The 20,094-nt window shown below is 38.1% G+C and overlaps 1 protein-coding gene across 1 annotated transcript in view; it reads left to right on the top strand.

Annotated features, from left to right (window-relative positions):
* The window catches only part of lin7a (lin-7 homolog A, crumbs cell polarity complex component), a 52,201-nt gene extending 45,842 nt beyond the window's left edge, over nt 1-6,359 (top strand). The window contains exon 6 of the mRNA XM_003221123.3: nt 715-6,359. The gene's annotated coding sequence lies outside the window, so the exon portion shown is untranslated. The remainder of the gene's footprint in view (nt 1-714) is intronic.
* Nucleotides 6,360-20,094: the final 13,735 nt, after the last annotated feature.

Raw genomic sequence — 20,094 nt, 5'->3', positions numbered from 1 at the left:
AATTTGTATAGTTTATGGGACAAAGATGTAACTTAAAAAAAATTGTACACTCATACTTACATGACCTTGGAGGTGTCTACGGACAATGCCGGCTCTTCAGCTTAGAAATGGAGATGAGCACAAACCCCCAGAGTCAGACACAACTAGACTTAATGTCAGGGAAAACCTTTACCTTTACCTATAATCATACTTAGATGCGCTTGCTTTGTTTTTAATGTATATTGTGTCATGTTAGCCACCTTTGAATCCCCATGTTGGAACAAAGACAGGATAAAAATAAATACATAAAATAATGCATAAACATAATCTGAGTTGGATATCCCTCAGTTGATCAAGAAATGTTTCTCCTTGGCTATAAAAGAAATTGAAGGTTAATGATAAGGAATCTCTAGCAAAAAAAACCCTAGGCTACACACACTCTTATTCTTCTGAGCAATAATAGTGAAATCAATTTTCGTGCGTTTTTACTCTGCTTCTTAAGAAAATGGGTGTCCGTGGTAAGTGCACAATGTTTTTTATTGAAAATAGCCAAGCCCATGTATCATGCCCCTATAGGAGCTGTAAGATATAAATATAAAACATGAAAACATTTGTGTGACACTTGCATTTACAATAAAACATGAAAGGTAGCAATGAAAGAAATAAAGGGAAGTTAGAACGTTAGCAACTCAGTCCTTGTAGTCTAAGATTTTGTATGGATGTTTTCAATTGCAGATGGTTCTCACGAAAGAAATTCTAAATCCAGAACTCAATAACTTAGAAGCAAAGCTGTGCTCCACATTCCAACAAGCAGTAAAGGAAGCAGCAGCAATGACAATACAACTGCATTCACCAGCAAACTGTGAAAGAATGCCATAAGAATTGTTTGGCAAGCCAACAACATAATAAACCTGTTATGTGAGGTTTTTCCACGTATTGAGGTTTTAGGATGAAAGGTTTCTTTGACTCTACTCCTGTTGTGTGGTAAGGTTCTCAATATAAAATGTTGTTTAAAAGAAAAAAGAAAAACAGTTATGACTTTTGAATGAATATATGTATGTGTGGTTCAATCCTAAACACTTTACAAAGATGCTCTAGTAAGAATTTGTTGGATAAACCACTGCCAAGACTGAAGACCGTCCACAATTTGTAACCCTGATCCAGCTGGAGTTGTGCTTTTAAAAGCTGTTTACACGAGACCAGTTGAACCAGAATGTATATGGGGATGTGTGTTAGATTGTATATTCCCTTTAAAGGAAATACAAATGTGGATATCTTTCATCCACATTTACATGCTATCCTTTTATGTAAACAGTTCTTTATAAATATGGGGAAATTATAAATGTGAGGAAACTTGATTTCATGTTCATATCTCCTAATCTGGATTAAGGCATGTGAAAGCGATGAACATTTTAGAGACAGTTTCTATCCATTACAAATGTTGCCACTTTTAAATCCCGCATACATTTTGCATAACATCTCATCACAATCTTGTACAGTTGTGAAATTCAGTTTGTAATACTTCTCCCCTTTATTTCCTTTGGAGGTTGTTACTTTATCCTAGGAGCACAGTGTTTATCTGATTACTCAATTAGGTCTAATCAAACAAATATATGTTCAATGATGAAAAAGATACCCTTTGTTAATTTTATTTTTTTAAATAGTTGTTGATTATTTTTATGCAAGTATTTATAAAGCTCTGTGTGGCATGGAGGCTGTCTTAATAGAGACATTCCACTTTCCTAAAATATAACAGATTGGTGCCTTGTTTTGCCACATACTTGCATCATCTGAAAATGAGTATTTATTTTTTATTCCAAAGAAGAAATATATAGGCTGGAAACCTATGCATGTTTACTCAGAAATAAGGCACACTGAAATGAATACAACCTCCTCCCAGGTAAATGAATATCCAAGTAAGTTCAGTGTGGTTTATTTATGAGTAAGTTTGTATAGTGTTGCGATATCTATGTCATGCAGAATTTTTGTAGATATAATTGATTGATTACCCAACTAAAATGTATTTAGTTAAACAACTGGCCTACTTTATACAGTATTCTGTTTAAGGATGCATTTTACCGTTGGTTTACCAATATGTTCTACTGATCAGGTTTAATTCTATCTTTTGTTAGTGGTAAGACTAGAGAACCCTAGAATTGTATTTTTGAATATAGATATTGCTAGTATATCTACCATAGCTATTATCCAGAAATCTATAACTGAGTATACAGTATATTTATAAGATGCATACATATATATATATAATAAATATATATACACATATATATTGTCAGAATGTATTTGTTTCAGAAGTAGGTTCTGTAGTTGCTAAATGTTTTGAGATAATGTGAATGAAACAAAACTTAGTTTGCAAAAAGATATTACCTAGTATCTCAGTATTTTCTCTAGGTTTCAAATAGATTCTTTCATTTATTGATGTTAAATTTAATATACTAAATTGCTTTTCTGAGAGCTGATGTAGCATAGTGGCTAAGAGCTACAAATTAGGATTCCTCAGTTCAAATATCATCTCTCTTCATTCACTCTCTCAGCTGCAATAATCCCCATATGCATTAGTAAGAAGGAACAGTGTTAATGACTTCTCTTATAGAACAGTTGTAAGGTCATAACTGGAGTATGAAACACTCTGAACACTTGAAAGGTCTATACAGATGTTCTGTATTATAATAATTATATGAGTCTATTTCATTCTTAGAAAGGGAGGCAGGCCTTCCCTAAACAGACACAAATGGCTATTGAAATAGTAATTGGTTTTTTCTGAAGTTTTGTAACAAAAGACTGACACATATAGTAAAATGAAGTGAGAATCGTGAAGTAAAGGATTTGGCTAAGGAGGATAACCTTGCTTTTTGAATTTGATTTTACAACCCTAACCACCAAATCAAAATGTTTTTCACAAAGTGTTGAGAGAGGTTACCTCATTTTATTTATACTTGTCAATAAAACATCTTGAAATTAAACCAGACTTGAAATAAATGTGGTTGTTATTAAGCAAGAAGTATTGCATTTATGCAAAGTTTGTAAAATAGTGATATGAGGAAAAAGGGGGAAAGGAATGTCCATTCTTAATCCAAATAATGTTTCTGTTGCTGGACTATTTTTAGGCAATTCTCAACATCAACAGCAGCATTTTGTTCCCACCAAGTGGTTTTTTTTTAATTTCATGGTATCTTGGAACACAAAAAATATATTTCTCTTCTGCTCATTTCTTTTAATATTAATAGAGTGACAGCTTTATAGTGCATGAGTAAAATGGCACCTTTGCACTGTAAAACTTTAAATTATAAGATTGCTTAAGCAAACTATACCCCATTTTAAAAAAAACTTTGAAAAATTCCCAGAGCCTCAACAAATCATGCAAATACCTCCCTTCCCCTACGCCAAATAATGGAATGAGCGAAACACAGAGTTGTACTGCAAGAAGTCTGGATTGCTCATATAGCTAAAGAAATTTTATATAGTTGGGTACGATCTATAAGACGAATGCCCCCACTCCTAGACATTTGTCTTATAGGTGGCTCTGGGGGAGGGAGAAATTACTTGAGGTCATTCATCAAAATTGAATATTAAATGTTACAATATAATTAAATTACACTTTATTATAAATGTGAGTTGCAATGGAACCCTTAGATTTAAGTACTTTCCTTATTAAGGAACTGCTGTGGACCTTCAGGTTGCAGTATGTCCAGCTATAGAAAGATAGCTGAATGTATCCCCACTGACATCCCCCCGCCCGCCCACCCACCCCCAACTTTCCAACAACACAGAAGTGTTGCTTGTGTCGCTGTAAGAAGGTCCTCCATTGTGTATGTGGCAGGGCTCAGACTGCATTGTAGTAGATGGTCTGTGGTTCGTTCTTCTCCACAGTCGCATGTCATGGACTCCACTTTGTAGCCCATTTCTTAAGATTGGCTCTGCATCTTGTGATACCCAGCACAGTCTGATCAGCACCTTCTAAGTCTTCTGTGTGCCCAGGAGAGGGTTTCTTGTCCATTATCAGCCACTGATTGAGGTTCCAGGTTTTAGCCTGCCACTTTTGGACTCTCACTGCTGAGGTGTTCTTACGAGTATCTCTATAGATCTTAGAAAGCTATTTCTTAATTTAAGACATTGGCATGCTGGCTGATATCCGTATAGAAGATGGGCTGGAGATGTCCATGCTTTGGTCCTTTCATTACTGGCTGCTACTTCCCGACAGATATCAGGTGGTGCAATACTGGCTAAATAGTTTAATTTCTCCAGCTGTGTAGAATTTCTCTATTTGCAATGAGTTCTTTCTACACAGGGTAGGTTCAAAAAAGATATCAATTATTGGATAGCCCATGTAGCTAAAGAGATGCAGCAGAATACTGACTGCAGAAAACAAGATTATTGTTTCACATAGCTTGGAGTGATACAGTCCATTTTTCTAGAGCTGGTTGTGTGGCTTGGCCCTTCAGTCTTTCACTGCAGGCCATTTTGCCCAGTTAGTCCACCTGAATGTATTATGTGAATTCCAGCAGTAATTATTATGGGATTTATAAAGAGCTATTTTCCCAAATATTCTTTTGTGAGACTTTAAACCATGGTAAGCAAACACTGTTAACACTGATTACAGATATGAAGAGTCTCTTTGAGACCACAAAATATAATAATTTGTGCCAACACCGTCTACTGTTTTTAAGGGGATATATAAACAATTTCTGTCTGAGTCAACCTAACTAACAGTTTACATCTTCAAAGCTTGCATTGACATGTAATTATTGTTAATACTATTCAGTATTAACGGTAATGTCCAGATTGATACAATATCATTGTCTCTACAAATAACTTCTAGATGCTTAACCTTCATGGTTAAAAACTTATTGAGACTCTCATGAGAGCATATGACAAATAAGCAAAGCAGGTAATACATCATATACACACATATTTGCAAATAATTCATTAAAGGTTTTGTTTAAATTCACACCCACTGTTCTGTAGTTCATTAAGACAGAAGATTTAAGTTCAAGGCTTTTTCAAAACCAGAGAGAGATGGAGAACACAGTTAATATGTAACCATGACTTAATATTGTTTCAGTGCCATCTAGAACCAACACGATGAATCAGTATTCCTATGATATACCTCCTTAAATGTGGAGTTTTGTATTTTGGGTTAAGGTTTTACTTTGTTTCCCTTTCCAACTGTGATGTATCTTATGAAATTTCTGATTTTTGAACTGGAACTAGATTTAGACACTTGGAACTCAGACTGGTGGAAACTGACCTCCCCACTCTTCCTCTCTTACCAGCTCCTGCTCCAGCCTCCAGAAAATGCTACGCTAAAGTTAGGGAAACTTGCTGCAAAGCTTAGGGTAAAAACACACCTTTTTGAATTACAGGTCCCCAGATCTAACCATGAAAACTAATTGATTGTGGTGTGTGGAGTATTATAGGACCTATGGTTCAATAAAGTAACATTCCCAGCTCTGTTGTGCTGAATGTGAAAGTTGTGGAATAGCAGTGAGATCAGAGCTCCAAAAAACCATGTGGAGAAAATGACATTTACACTTCATTTAACTACCCTGTTTCCCTGAAAATAAGACATCCCCAGAAATTGAGACCTAGTAGAGGTTTTGCTGAATTGCTAAATATAAGGCCTCCCCTGAAAGTAAGACCTAGCAAAGTTTTTGTTTGGAAGCATGCCCGCCAAACAGAACACCAGAGTTTACAGGATCGGTAAATGTATGTACCATAGATTGTTGTCCATGGAAATAAGGGTAGTAACAAGAAATTCTTGATAAGATTCACAATTTGTTTGGTTATGCTGGTTTGTTATGACAACTGCTGTACAGTATATAATAAGTGTTCATTTTTTGTTCAACAATTAATGTGAATTCTTCTTCATAGAAAAATAAGACATCACCTGAAAATAAGACCTAGCACATCTTTGGGAGCAAAAATTAATATAAGACACTGTCTTATTTTTGGGGAAACACGGTAGCATTCTTGACCCTCTGTGTAGCATTTTCAGAGGGCGGGAAGGATTCCTAGATTGAGGAGCAGGCAGGAAAATCTCTTTCCACCCACCCTCTTGCATGTACCTACAGTGACACCAAACACAAGATTTATGGTTCTGTGTCAATACTGACTGTATAAGCTGTAGTCACTTCCCATTCACTTTCCTGTATTATGTTATACAAATACCACTTCAGTTTATAGTCTGTTCTATAAAACAGTTCATATACTGAGCATGTGGCAATGTCATGCTTCAATGGAAAGTAAAGATTTGGATAAAATGGCAACACATAAAATGGACTGCATAAGTAAATTGTCATTCATGTTTCAATGGTGAATATCAACAGTTGAATCTTATAGTTTAATAAATTATTTGCACAGAATATTTCTCTCTTGCTTCATTTGTTCTTAAAATAATAAACCTGGTGCCATATGGGGATCTTCAAACTGTGACTCTAGAACCATATGCTTTCCTTAAGTGTTTTTAAAGAGTTGATGCTGATATATTTATAAGCCTCTACTGTACATCTTTACAAGGCAAGTTTGTAGAAATTTACAGTTTCACTCCTTTTCTCAGTGCATACTGGAATAAGAAGAGCCAGCATGGTGTACTACAGTTCTGGAGACCAGGGTTTGATTCCCCACTCAGCCATGGAAACCCACTAGCCACTTCATCACATATGCCACCAGAATCGGGCTGCCTCGCCTCATCCTGGTGGTGCTCGTGCCTGGGTGTGGGGACCTATTGCCCTACATACCATTCTGTTGCGTCTCCCCCCCCCCCCACCTCATCACATGGGGGAAAGCCTGTTTACAGCAGCTCGACCCAACTTTCTCAATGTTGTTCACCACTGCCATTTTTGCAGCGGCAGCATTTCAGCCAAGAAGCCACCCTGGAAGTAGTTCTCTGGGGTGTGATGGCAGCCATCAGGCTCTGTGGCTGAAAAAGAAAAACTCTGTTGCAGTGTCAAAAAAGATACATGTGAAGAAGTCACACACTCTCAACCCCAGAAAACCCCATGGAAGGTTCAACTGAAAATTCCCATAAGTTGGAAATGACTTGAAGGTATACAACAGGCATAAGAAGAAGGACATTGGTAGAATTTCAAGGTAAGATATATGTGGGGTAATAGGCCACACTGGAGGGCAAGGTAGTAAATAGGAAAGCAAGAAAGTGTCACAATGCAAGTAGAGGCTCTTGATGACAGCTATATTGTCTCTCAACTAGTTTAAATTTGTAACCTAGCATGATGAGTGTTACCTTCACAAAAGCTGTATAAAATCCAAATTGAACTGGATTATCTGGCAGTGTGGACTCAGATATTCCAGTACAAAGCAGATATTGTGGATTATCTGCCTTGATATTCTGGGTTATATGGCTGTGTGGAAGGGCCCAAAGAGGCAATCCTTGGGTATTAAAAATGGGCTCATTCTCATTGCTATATTTTAATTATTTGAACTGTTAAATTAGTACTGTTTCATGTACCAGTTTATTTAGTTTGTTCAACATTTTATTAAATTTTTTTCAAAGTCATTCTTTTAATCTAAATTATGAGTCTTCCTGGCTCCCATATTGAGGGGAAAGTGGGTTATGAATAAAATGCACGCAAACATACATATTAACTGTGTGTCATTATAATGATATAAACAGACACTGTGATGCACGCTATAGCAGCTTGGATCCAGACTTTGTTATGCATAGAAATAGCTTAATCTCAATTATAACTAACTCTGTTAAGACCAAGCTTAATTGTGACTAATTAAATTAAAGTCTTACTAATTTCAGTGTATCGTCTGTAAGCATTACTAAGCCCAGATCCATCTATGAATGTATGTCCAGGTCTATCATTTTTGGACTCTGCTTCTTCTTCTTATAGTTGAGGACCCAATATTTCATATATTCCTTGAAAAATCACATTCTGCAGACATTTCAGAAGATCTTGGAATTCCTTTACACAATTAGTTGAGATTAAATATGAGCTTTTAATATACTTTTCAAAAAGTTTCAAGAAGCAAAAGCATTGGTTGGGTTTTTTTTTTCTGCTGCTGCTGCTGCTGCTGCTGATGAGCTACCTTTTCTTGCCTCTGAATGGCAATAGTAGATGATTAAAAATAGGTGGTATTTTCTTTCTTCTTAATGTCCTTATTTCCCTTATAAATGTGTTTGTATGGCATGCAGCAGATAAAAAAGCTTTTGGTTTCTCCATCTAAGGCCCCTTTTACACTGCCATATAAAATTCAGATTATCTGCTTTGAACTGGATTATATGAGACTACACTGCCATATAATGCAGTTCAAAGCAGATAATTCAGATTTTATATGGCAGTGTAGAAAGGACATAACTAACAACCCACAAAATTGCTTCTACTCACTTTTTTTAAATGCATGGGAAACGACTCTCTCCAAAATATTTAAACAGCTGAGAAAGGAAATGTACTGAAATACTGGCCCCTAAACTGCTGATAAGATAATTCTGCAAGGCTTCAGTTTTGCACATTTCTGCACGTGAAATATACATTCTCAATGAATACAGTCCACAAATAGCTCAGAACAAAACCATCAAATACAGCATTACTTGAATAAATGCATACTTTGACATATACAGAGATTACATTGAGCCTGCCAGATTTTATTCTGGCTCATTTAGCAATTCTGGAATTAATCCAAGAAGTTTCTGTTTCAAAATGAATCCTTACTGGGCAACTTCAAATATTTTAAACCTACATAAGCAGTAAGAAGAGCTGTTTGATCTAAAAGGCTTTTTCTACTGTCAAAGGGCCCTTCCACTCAGCTGTATAACTCAGAATATCAAGGCAGATAATCCACAATATCTGCTTTGAACTGAGTTATCTGGGTCCACACTGCCATATAATCCAGTTCAAAGCAGATAATGTGGAGTTTTATACAGCTGTGTGGAAGGGACCTAATTTATAGGTAAAAGGTGGCTGCTGGAATTCATGAGTATCAAGACTGCTCAACTGTGCCAAATATCCCAGAAGCATAATTTAGCATTCATTTATACACTCGGTTATATAATCCTTGCTGGATAAAACTGATAAGGATATTTATACTCCACCTGAAAATACTATCCTCCATTTGTGAGCACTGGGAGACTTAAATGTTTTAGACATCCAGATATAGGAATCATGAATCAAATGGAAAATTACTCCTACTTTTGAATGATGGAACAATAGTTCAGTATGAGGTCTTTAACAGCTTTGACAGATGGACCAGAATCCAGAAAACTCCTCAAGAATCTCTCCCTCCCATGCAGTTGTGCTCCATTCTGAAAGCACAAAAGTGAAAAATTATAGCATGTCTTAATGCAGAAACCTAATGCTAATCTGTGATCTGAAACTGTTCTGAGACCAGAAACCCAACGCCAATTTGAGATACTGCTATCTTCTCCAAAAAGTGTAAACCACTGCAGTTTGGAGGTAATCTAACATCTGGAGGGCCACAGAGTATTATTCTGTTGAATTCAGAAGTTTGTCGTTTATCTGGCTAAGAAGTCTAAATGCCATATAATCTAGTTCAAAGCAGATAATCTGGATTTTAAATGACAGTGAAGATCCAGCCTTAATCTACATCGCTAGATAAGCTTGGATCAGAACCTGGGATATGTGGCAGTGTGTATCTAACCTAAGAATGTGAGCTATGAAAGAGGAACTGGATGGGTTCGAATCACACATCATAAACTACCTTAACTAAGCCATTATATTCTCACCTTGGCCCTACATCTGCAAATGGGGGTGAATCCTGATCTAGTTTACATAGCTGTTGTACTGAAATGGTGGCTGTGTGAAGTGCTTTTAACACCTAAAAATACAACATACAAGGCTAAGTGCTATAAAGCTGTATGGTTAGTGGCATTCTCTGGAATTTGGTTCCAGGAACTCCATGGATACCAAACTCTGTGGATGCTCAAGTCCCATTATATACAATGGCATAGGAAAATGGTGGCCCTTATCTAAAAGGCAAAATAAAATTTGCTTTTTGGAATTTCTTTTTTAATCTTTTCAGACTATAGATGATTGAATCTGCAGATACAGAATCTGTGATATTGAGGGCCCATCAATGCAATTCTGTTTCCTAAAATATGAAAATGCTTGCCTTATTATTATGTGAATTTTAATGAAGGATATTCTAGGGGCGCTTCCAGACATGACTAAAACATGGATGAAAACGGATTAAACTAACCTGTTTTTGCCCGTGTTGTAATCATCCCCCCCACAACCCCAGGATTTCCCTCCTGAGGTGGCTACATGCCCCCCCCAGGTCAACCAGCCCTTCTCCAGCCCCCATTCCCTTCCCCAAACTTACCCCCACAAGCTTGCCAGGCATGGAGGACCTCTCCAGAAAGCGGTGGAGTTGCTGCAGTGTCACAGCAACTCCATAGCACTCTGGAGAGGCCCTTTGTGCCTGGCAAGCCCATGGGGTACGTTTTGGGTGAGGAAATGGGGGGTTGGGAGGGGAGGGGGCAGCCATCCCTCTTCTCTGAGCCTTTGGAAGACCAAAGAAGCAAGATGACTGTGTCCCCACAGGCCCAATGCCTTTCAGGAAGACCCAGATCTAATGGGGTATTACATTAATTCAGAACAAACCCATGAAACCTTGGTGTGTTCCGAATTAATTCATTTTTACCAGAGATGTAATTTGAATGCATACAGTAAATACCGAGAGATGTCCTGATTTTTGGGCCTGTCTGGATGGACCCTAGAAGAGGAGTTGTCTCAGGCTGGATCTACACTGCCATATGATCCAGTTTCTGAATCCAGCTCAATCCTCCCAATGTTTTCAAACATTGTTTAATGTTATCAATCCAGAAACATTTTAGGTGGACCCTTCCTTCACTTTTTGAAAATCTATTTTTATTGTCAACATTATGGACAATATTTTGCCACTTCCCAACTCATTTGGTGTGCACATATATCTTCATTTCTTCCTATCCCTTATACCTTTCTTTATTCCATGCTCTTGCTGTGCTTAAATAATGTTTTCTGGTTAGATTTCCAGTGCTTCACTGAAAATCCCATGGCTGTTTTTCCCAAAAGGAACAAAAAGAAAACCCCCAGTTTAGTCATATTGAGTTACTTTTCCAACTCTGCCTTGAGAATTTGGGATGAGCCAGCTAAAAAGTGTGCAAAATGATTAAAGGAATGATCAAACCTTTAAAAACATTTTTTTAAAACTATGATAAACTTTTAAAGTGCACAATGCTGAAATCTGTAAAGAGCTGCAATCAATCAAGAGTTAAATACAAGAAAAATATCTTGAAAAGGGAAGGCGAAGAATAAAACTCTTCAATCAATAGTCCTTGATGTGACCTGAATGTGTTCTAATGAGTAAATGTCACTAAATTGCCTATGTAAAGAGACAAACTGTTGTTCTATGGATTATGTCAAAGATGGGGGTTGTGGTGAACTGAAGTAGCCTTACAATAGCATTGAGCAATGGCTAAAAAAAATAAGCTGTAATGAGAGAGAATGCCTGTGTCACATGACCATAGGCTATAATCCAATGCAATAAAATGTAATAACTCCAAATCCTGTCATTCAGTTAAGTTTCCTTCATCAGGCAAACCTGACCCTCTTACAAAAAGTGTTCTGATGTGGTACCAAAAAACCAGTGCTAGCTTAAGGCTTGTTTAAACATGTGTATGAATGTTTGTAAAGATCAGAACTTCGGTTTTTAATAAATCAAACATGACTTTTTAAAAGTGAGTGTTAAATCCAACAAATTCCTCACTAATCTAATTTTACCGTAAAGAGTATGGAAAAAGCAAGAAGAGGATCAGCGATTAGACAGAAAAATAGATTGCTTTGGCGAGCGATGGACTCTCCAATTAAACAGAAATTGGACCCGCATTTTTCAGAGTTGCTTAGTTGCGTATTCCTGCATTGCTGGGAGTTGGACTAGATAGTCTTTGTGGAGTCTTCCAGTGCTATGATTCAGGAAATTTGTTTAGTTTATACTCTGCCTTCTCTTCAATAGGTAAAGATAAAGGTTTCCCCCTGACATTAAGTCTAGTCGTGTCTGACTCTGGGGGTTAGTTCTCATCTCCACTTCTAAGCTGAAGAGCCAGCGTTGTCTGTAGACACCTCCAAGGTCATGTGGCCATCATGACTGCATGGAGCGCTGTTACCTTCCCACAGAAGTGGTACCTATTGATCTACTCATGTTTGCATGTTTTCGAACTGCTAGGTTGGTAGAAGCTGGGGCTAAGAGCGGAAGCTCACCTTGCTCCCCGGATTCAAACCACCAACCTTTCAGTTAGCAAGTTCAGCACCTCAGCAGTTTAACCCACTGTGCCACCAGGGGCTCCTCTTACTAATATAGGACTCAAAATATTATTGAATAAAAGTACTGTACAATGGATAAACAAAACTACACCAAAGCTTAAAGCAGACTTAATTAAGAACACAGATAATAATAAATAGCTTAAAAGAATATCTTTAAGGAAAATACAGTACCCAACAATAAGCATCTTCCTGAGGAACCACAAAGGCTATACTGTACATACATATGCTGCAAAAAAGACTGCAGGCTCTTCTACACAGCATCTAAATACAGAAGTGACTGAGTTAAAGGAGGGTGGCTAAATGATGCTAGCACTATATTCACACTCATTCGCATTAACAGAGAACTTACCATGCTAAACTGAGCCATGGTAAGTCCATACAGCTTTACAGACAATGTGTCTGATTTATAGCCCACCTTTGTCCTTGAAATGACACCCCAAAGTAGGTCAAGGTTTCTCTGTCTGAGGCAACCACCAAAAAAGTCCTCTCCTATTTTGTTGCTGGATACAAAAAGGGTCTCCCTTACAAATCTGAAAGCCTGGGCAAGTTTATATGGAAAAATAGGAGTTTTCAAGTACTGTATCCCCACCACATTGCTTGTTTAACATGTGATTTAATTCATTTTCCTCATGGTTTCTATATTGCACAAAAAATGTAAGCCTCGGTACTTAAGGGATTCTTCCATGCTGGTCAGTGTTTAGGCTAACATTGACTATTTTATTTAGTTATGAGCTTGAGCAAGGTCTTCAGAAACATATTTTGAATTTTATGTTTTTTAATTGCAGTAAAAGTTGAACATTTTACTGATCCTGCTAGAATTCAAAGCAAAGTGGCTTGGGCAGATGTATACTATATATACTGTACTGTCAATACGCCCAGTAGAGGGCATGGTGTTATGTTTTCTTCACAGTTTACAGGGAAGAGAATAGAGAATCAAAAGGCACATGTCACAATATTACAGCAAATAGTGAGAGCCACCTTGTGATCATAGGAGATATAACATGCTTGAATAGTGCACAGTGCACACAGATAACTCAGGGTTGAAATGACTTTTTAAAAACACTGTCTATCTGAATATTTAGCAAGACCAATCAACTTGAGATTTGTTGTTCTTCGTACTGTGACATTTGACTTACCCCCACAACACATGGTAAGCTCCCCAAATGATTACATTTCTCCTTTACTGATAGGAGTGAATTCAAAGTTGTAGAGGAGAGGTGGGGAGCCAAGTTGGAACAGTAGGCCACATGTCTCCATTAACAGCCTTTTTGATCCAAGTGCCAAATGAGGGAGGACAACCACACTCCTGATGTCACCAACTGCCATCACCATTTGGCATGTTGACTAGGAACCATACAGGAAAGTGAGGATAAAAATAAAGCTGTGTGCACCCAACAGGCACTTTGATTATCAGCTAAATATTGAGAATGTTGGGGACTTGGCCAAATCGTCACCTCTCGATTGAGTGTGCTTCACTTCCCACCCATGTTTCCAACTGAGAAAGTAATAAAAGGTCAAAGCCATTTTCATGGTCGTGGAGCTTCCCTGCTTTAATCCCATCAACTTCCTAGCAGGATTGGCGATGTAGGGTGGGATGTCCATGGGATGGACAGGGGTTTCCAGTAAAGTGGATTAGGTTCAAGGAGTGATGGCTTCTCTCTTCTGCTGCAGAATTTCTTGGCAACAATTTGCCTCCCTTGATGACAGTGGTTCTTAACCTGGGGTTCCCAGATATTTTTGGCCTCAACTCCCAGAAATCCAAATAGCTGGTAAACTGGCTGGGATTTCTGGGAGGTATAGGCAAAAACATATGGGGACCCCAGGTTGAGAACCACTGCTCTGTGCTTACTTCCACACAGTACCTGGCAAGCCAGCGTGGTGTCGTGGTTTGAGTGTTGAACTATATCTCTGGAGACCAGGATTTAATTTCCCATACAGTCATGGAAACTCATTGGGTGACCTTGGATGAGTTGCCCACTTTCAGCCCAGAAGATCCTTCAATGGTCACCATAGGGCCATCGTAAGTTTGAAACAATGTGAAGACACACAACAAGTATGAAACATAGGAACTGAGACGGTAGTGAGATGCTTTAGTCAAAAAATCTGTGGTTTTCTTTTGTTTTCTTTTGTTAACATTGATTAGACATGTTTTCTTTTCATTGCAGGGCAATGCTCAATGTATACATATGCACACACTATATTTGTATTAAAATAAAATGCAGGTGTGTGAATCTTTTACAGAATGTCTTTTAACAGCTGTATCTATAGCAGTATCCTGTTGCTTGTGCCATGTGCACATGCTTATCAGTATAATTGTTAAGCTCATGACCTTTCCAACTCCTTTTACAGCTACAGCATCATGCACTGTATTGCTACCTGATATTATTAGAAACACAGAAGATACTTGGTTGATGCATTAACATATGACAATAGAACAGCAATTAGCGGGGCATGGAGAGAGGCAACCCAACACAGTCTCTCAAAAATAAAAATGACTCCTGTGTAGTCTGTCTTGTATTCCCTAAGGGTTCTTGGAAACACCATTTCCTATCAGCATGCATATGTTTGGGCCTCCTGAGTATCAACTTTATGAATCTCTCAAAGCCATAAGTAATTAATTGCTGTTGGTCAAACAGTTTCAGCTGTATTCACTGTCAGAAATATTAAAAATTAAGTAGGTATTTTTAATTACAAAAATGTGTGTCAAGCACTGAAAGGATTGAATGGATGCAATGACTCAGCAAAAGCTGCAATTTTAAGCAGGTGTGCCTGTAGCTTAGTATGCCTCAGTGTAAAAGAGGCCTCAGTGAGAGAAGGCCTCAGTGTTAGTAGGCCTACTATGTGAAGTTCTAGTGTGAAGATTCTTGTATAAGTTTGGTGTAAGAGGAAGCTCTGTTAGAGCAAAGCTGTTTATCTTCATGAGAAAGAAGCCCAGTGTGGAAGCAAAGAAGGAAGTATAAAGAACTTTATTTGTGTTATGGAAACTTTGTTTTTGTAAATAGTGTTACAATATTATTTTGCTACAAAGAAAAGCCTCCTAAGGAAGTGATAACATTGGTCTCCTATGGTTGGATAGATTCCCAGCCAAACTGCAGTTATCTAAAACCACTGATATGACCAAATACCATTGGATGACATGACTTTAAGTCCTGGCATATCATAAAGTTGTGTAGGGAAGACTTAGGAAGCCTCTCTAGGACTTTGTCAAGTTCTCCATGAGAACTCTATGGTGACTTCCAGGGCAATTATTCCATAGAATTGCTGAAGGAGCTAGCAAACTCCAATGCCCCTTCCACACAGCTATATAAAATACACATTGAACTGAATTATATGACAGTGTGGACTCAGATACACCAGTTCAAAGCAGATATTGTGGATTATCTGCCTTGATATTCTGGGTTATATAGCTGTGTGGAAGTGTCACAAGACAGACAATTTCCCCCAGGCATGAGTAAGTAATTTGAGAGAAGATTGCCTTCTTGACTTTTGGGACACTCACAGGCACCTGGAAAAATCAGGTTATCCTAGCTCAGACCAGGATAAGTAACCAAGATGTGATAGTGGCATAACTATTTAGAAACCATATTACAAATCCAAAGGTTTCAACACAGAGTCACTTGGTAGACTCCCCCCCCCCCACTACTTTAGGGTGAGGTACTCAACTGGTCCACCACCTGCTATGACTTCAATAGATCTTTCAACAGGTTTCCTCCAAAAATATTTTCCACCTCTCACATAGTTGCACTAATTAGTTTGTGATGTCCTTATCATTAAAAATGCTTAGTTCTCTGGCAATGTTGGGAACTGGTGGGTGGGAGGAGGAATTTGTTTAGTAAGCATGACATCTTTATAAAAACTATTCAGGAATCCTTTTATATCTTGTTTTTGTAGCTTTTCAAGTTACAAAATGAAAGCTGGGAAACATGAATTTTGATAACTAAACATTTAAACAAAACCCAATATTTGAATATGAGACTGTATAAAAGCGCTTTCAGAGTCATGTGCCATCTAGAGAAATTATGTTGTTCACCTGTATTTTAATCTACTTTTATTGATGGAAAGAGACATAGGAAGAAAAGTGACATTTTCATTTCACTCAATATAATTTTGATGAAAACCCATACCACAATTGTAATGGCTATTAATCCTTCAAGTCTATGTTCAAACAATCTGATTTGTGGCGTATTTCCTTGTGAGCCTGCAGTCTTTGTTTTAAAGTCTGCAGGTGTGCTGTTCAGTTGCACTGTAAAACGAAAAGGACTTATTAAAAACTACTGACATGGTAGTTTCAGGTTTCCAACTTTTAGACACTTCTTTTTAGAAAACTATGCTAGTCAGTGTGTGAGAAATTCCTGTACTGCAGAATGGGCACGTTTCAGGCATTGAGAGAAAAGCCAGCTGGACTTTTACTCACAAATTTTCTTGTTTTTCATGGTTGGCATAGATGACTCCATCACTTGTACATTGCTTTTCTGCTCCCTTCTAATGCTGTTATGTTCCATTCATCTTTCACCAAACAGCCCCTTCTATAGCTTTGATGGCAGCTTCATAATGATCTTACATTAATGCTACCACAACTTGTCTCCAAGATGAACTGCAACATAAACCTCAAGATAAGAGTTAATCAAGTACCATGGTAACACAAATCAAATGTCCCATAAATGGAACTCTTGCAGCTCTGCCATTCAGTGGGAAGAATAGTAGATGTTGTGTGGAGTAATGATTCAGGGAGACTGGGATTTGTTCAGTTTCAACTCCCTACCGAAGCATGAAACACAACTGATCACCTTGACCCAGTATTAGTCTGACCTATCTCCCAGGTTCATTGTGAGGATAAATTGGGAAAGATGGCACCTTCCATCTGACTTCTGATCATGTAAAGTTGAATCACACAGTTCCACAATATCGATATTCTCAAGGGAGGCGCAGAGATGTAGCTAGTCTTCATGACCACAGCATAAGTGAAACCATTGTAGCACCATGGGTCCTGTTGTACAATAGGAACCTTTTGCATATCAGAGCATCTTGAACAGTGCCATATGGTACAATATGGCCTCCCGTTGTGCAACAGAACACCACTCCTTCAATACGCATATGTATGTCATATCAAAACAACGCTAAATTATTGTAAAGTTATGAATCATGGCCTGTGTTGAAAGATCTTGGCCACCATTGATACTAATTTAATTAATCAGTACCTTTTGAAATTCAGGTACACATTTGGCATGTCTACATAAGTTTGTAAAGTTCAAACCCTGAAATGAATCTATTAATCTTTAAAACTATAATTTATAGCTCATGTACTCAGGACTAAGTTCCAAAGACCAGAAACATCAAAGAAGAGGAAGCTTCCACAGGTTGTGGGGATTTTGTTTTTCCTGTGGCATATGGGAAAATTCATTTGGATCTAGAGGAGCAGATAAAATGATTAGCCATAAACAGGACTGTTATTTTCTTGGGTTCAGGCAATAGATTCTGTTCTGCAGAAAGAGAACATATTTTCAACTATTAGGATTATGATTTTTAGCCTTACTCTGGCATAACATTAGCAAAGGAAAATATCTGCTGGATGTGTTCCATTGCCTTTCTGAGATGCACAAAAAGTAGCGTATTTATTCCCATCATCCCTGGGCAGATTACTACTATGAAACTTTTTGTATAACTGGAAACTGTGTTTGATTTCCCCCTTTGCTAGATGTCTGCAAGAACAACATTATTTGTAGAATGATGTCATTGGACATTGGTTGTTTACCTTTTCCATTAATGCTGGGCACCATTTTGCATCATATGTCTCAAACACCAAAATATCTGTTCACAATACACAATCTCTTAAATTCCAAAACAGAGATAATTGATTTCATTATATGCTTGGATGTAGCACATTCAGTATGTTGACGTATGATGTGTTTTGGCACTCACACGACTGCATGACCAGAATGAATATCTGGAATTTCATGGGACTGGAAAGTTCTAACTGGCTCTGTAGCAATTTCCCAACAGTAAAACCAATTGTTCTCACAGCTGTTAGAAATCTTCTAAAACAAGGGCTTACAAACCCCTGGAAGAATTTAGTATATTACACTTCATGGCTAAACTTGAATGTACAACATTGTTTTCAAAAAAAGATTGAAGTAGAGTGCATGTTCAAAATATTAGAACCACAGAATATTGAAGATGAAAGGACCACAAAGGCCATGCAGAAAGACACAATTAAAATATTCCTGAAAGATACTCACCAAACTGTATTTAAAGATCTTCAAAGTAGGAGAATCTACACCCTCCATAGCCATTTATTCCACTATCAAACTGCTATTACACCAAAAGTTTCTTCCTAATGTTGAGGTAGGATCTCTTTTTTTTTTTTTGTAATCTGAATCCATGGGTTCTAATCTTTGAAGCAGAAAACAAGCTTCCTCCATCTTCTACACAACACTGGTCCCTTCTACACGGCCATATAAAATCCAGATTATCTGCTTTCAACTGGATTTTATGACAGTGTAGACTCATATAATCCAGTTCAAGGCAGATTGTGTGGATTATCTGCTTTGATCATCTGGATTGCCATATATGGCTGTGTAGACGGAGCCATTGTTTCAGCTGTTTAGAGATAATTATCTTGTCACCTCTTGGTCTTTTATACTAATAAATATCGGTAATAAATCTTTATTTACATACCACTTTTCTCCCACAAAGGGACCCAAAGCATCTTCCAACATGCTAAAATGCAACACAAAATTAAAAGCAATTGAACACACAAATGTAAAACATAAGCAATCAAATAAAGCATAACTAAACATTTAAAACCATATTCAGTATTGAACTGCCTTATTAAATTTAGCACCACCCAGTAAGAATTAAACTTCTCATCACTTCAGCCTAAGGTGTATTCGCTGAAGGCTTGCTTGAATAGAAAAATTTTCAGCTGTTGTTTGAATGATAGTAGGGAGGATGCTGTTTTCATCTCCAGAGCCTCGGGGCCACCACCGAGAAGGCCCTCTCTCTCATCAATGCAAACCATATTTGAGGCGGTGGCAGAACTGAGAACAAGGTCTCTCCTGATGATCTTGGGGTCCAGGCAGGTTGGTATGAAGAGATGTGGCCAGATAAGTAAGTTGGACCTGAACCATTTAGGGTTTTAATGGTCAAATTCAGCACGTCAAATCAGGCATGGAAACAGATTGGCAGACAGTGAAGGTGCTGTAGCGGGGGGGGGGGGGGGGGGTGTTGTATGCTTCCTGTGTCCAGCACCTGTAAGTAATCTGGCTGTGGCTCTTTGAACTAGTTGAAGTTTCTGAGCACTCTTCAGGAGCAGCACTATGTAGAGTGTGTTACAGTAGTCTAAGTGGGATGTAATTAAGGTATGGACCACTATGGCCAAGGTATGGGCACAGCTGGCACACAAGTTTTAATTATGCAAAGGCCCTCCTGGCCACGTCCAACACCTGGGCCTCCAGGTTTAGTTATGAGTTCAGGAGGATCTCCCAAGCTGTGGAGCTGTGAGTTCAAGGAGTGTTACCCCATCCAGCACAGGATGCCACCCTATACCCTGATCTGCCTTGCAACTGACCAGGAGAACCTCCATCTTCTCTGGATTCAATTTCAATTTGTTTGTCCTCCTCCAGTCCATTACTGCTGACAGGCACTGGTTCAGAGCCTGGACCGCTTCCTTGGCTTTCAGTGAAAATGAGTAATAGAGTTGGGTTTCATCTGTGTACAGGTGGCAATGAACTCCAAAACTTCAGATGATCTCTCGCAGCGGCTTCATGTAGATGTTAAACAGCATGTGGGAAAGTACTGAGCCTTGCGGAACTCCACA

Source organism: Anolis carolinensis, chromosome 5 (assembly GCF_035594765.1).
Source record: "Anolis carolinensis isolate JA03-04 chromosome 5, rAnoCar3.1.pri, whole genome shotgun sequence".
Lineage (NCBI taxonomy): Eukaryota > Metazoa > Chordata > Lepidosauria > Squamata > Dactyloidae > Anolis > Anolis carolinensis.
This window is presented reverse-complemented; position numbering and strand designations above follow the sequence as displayed.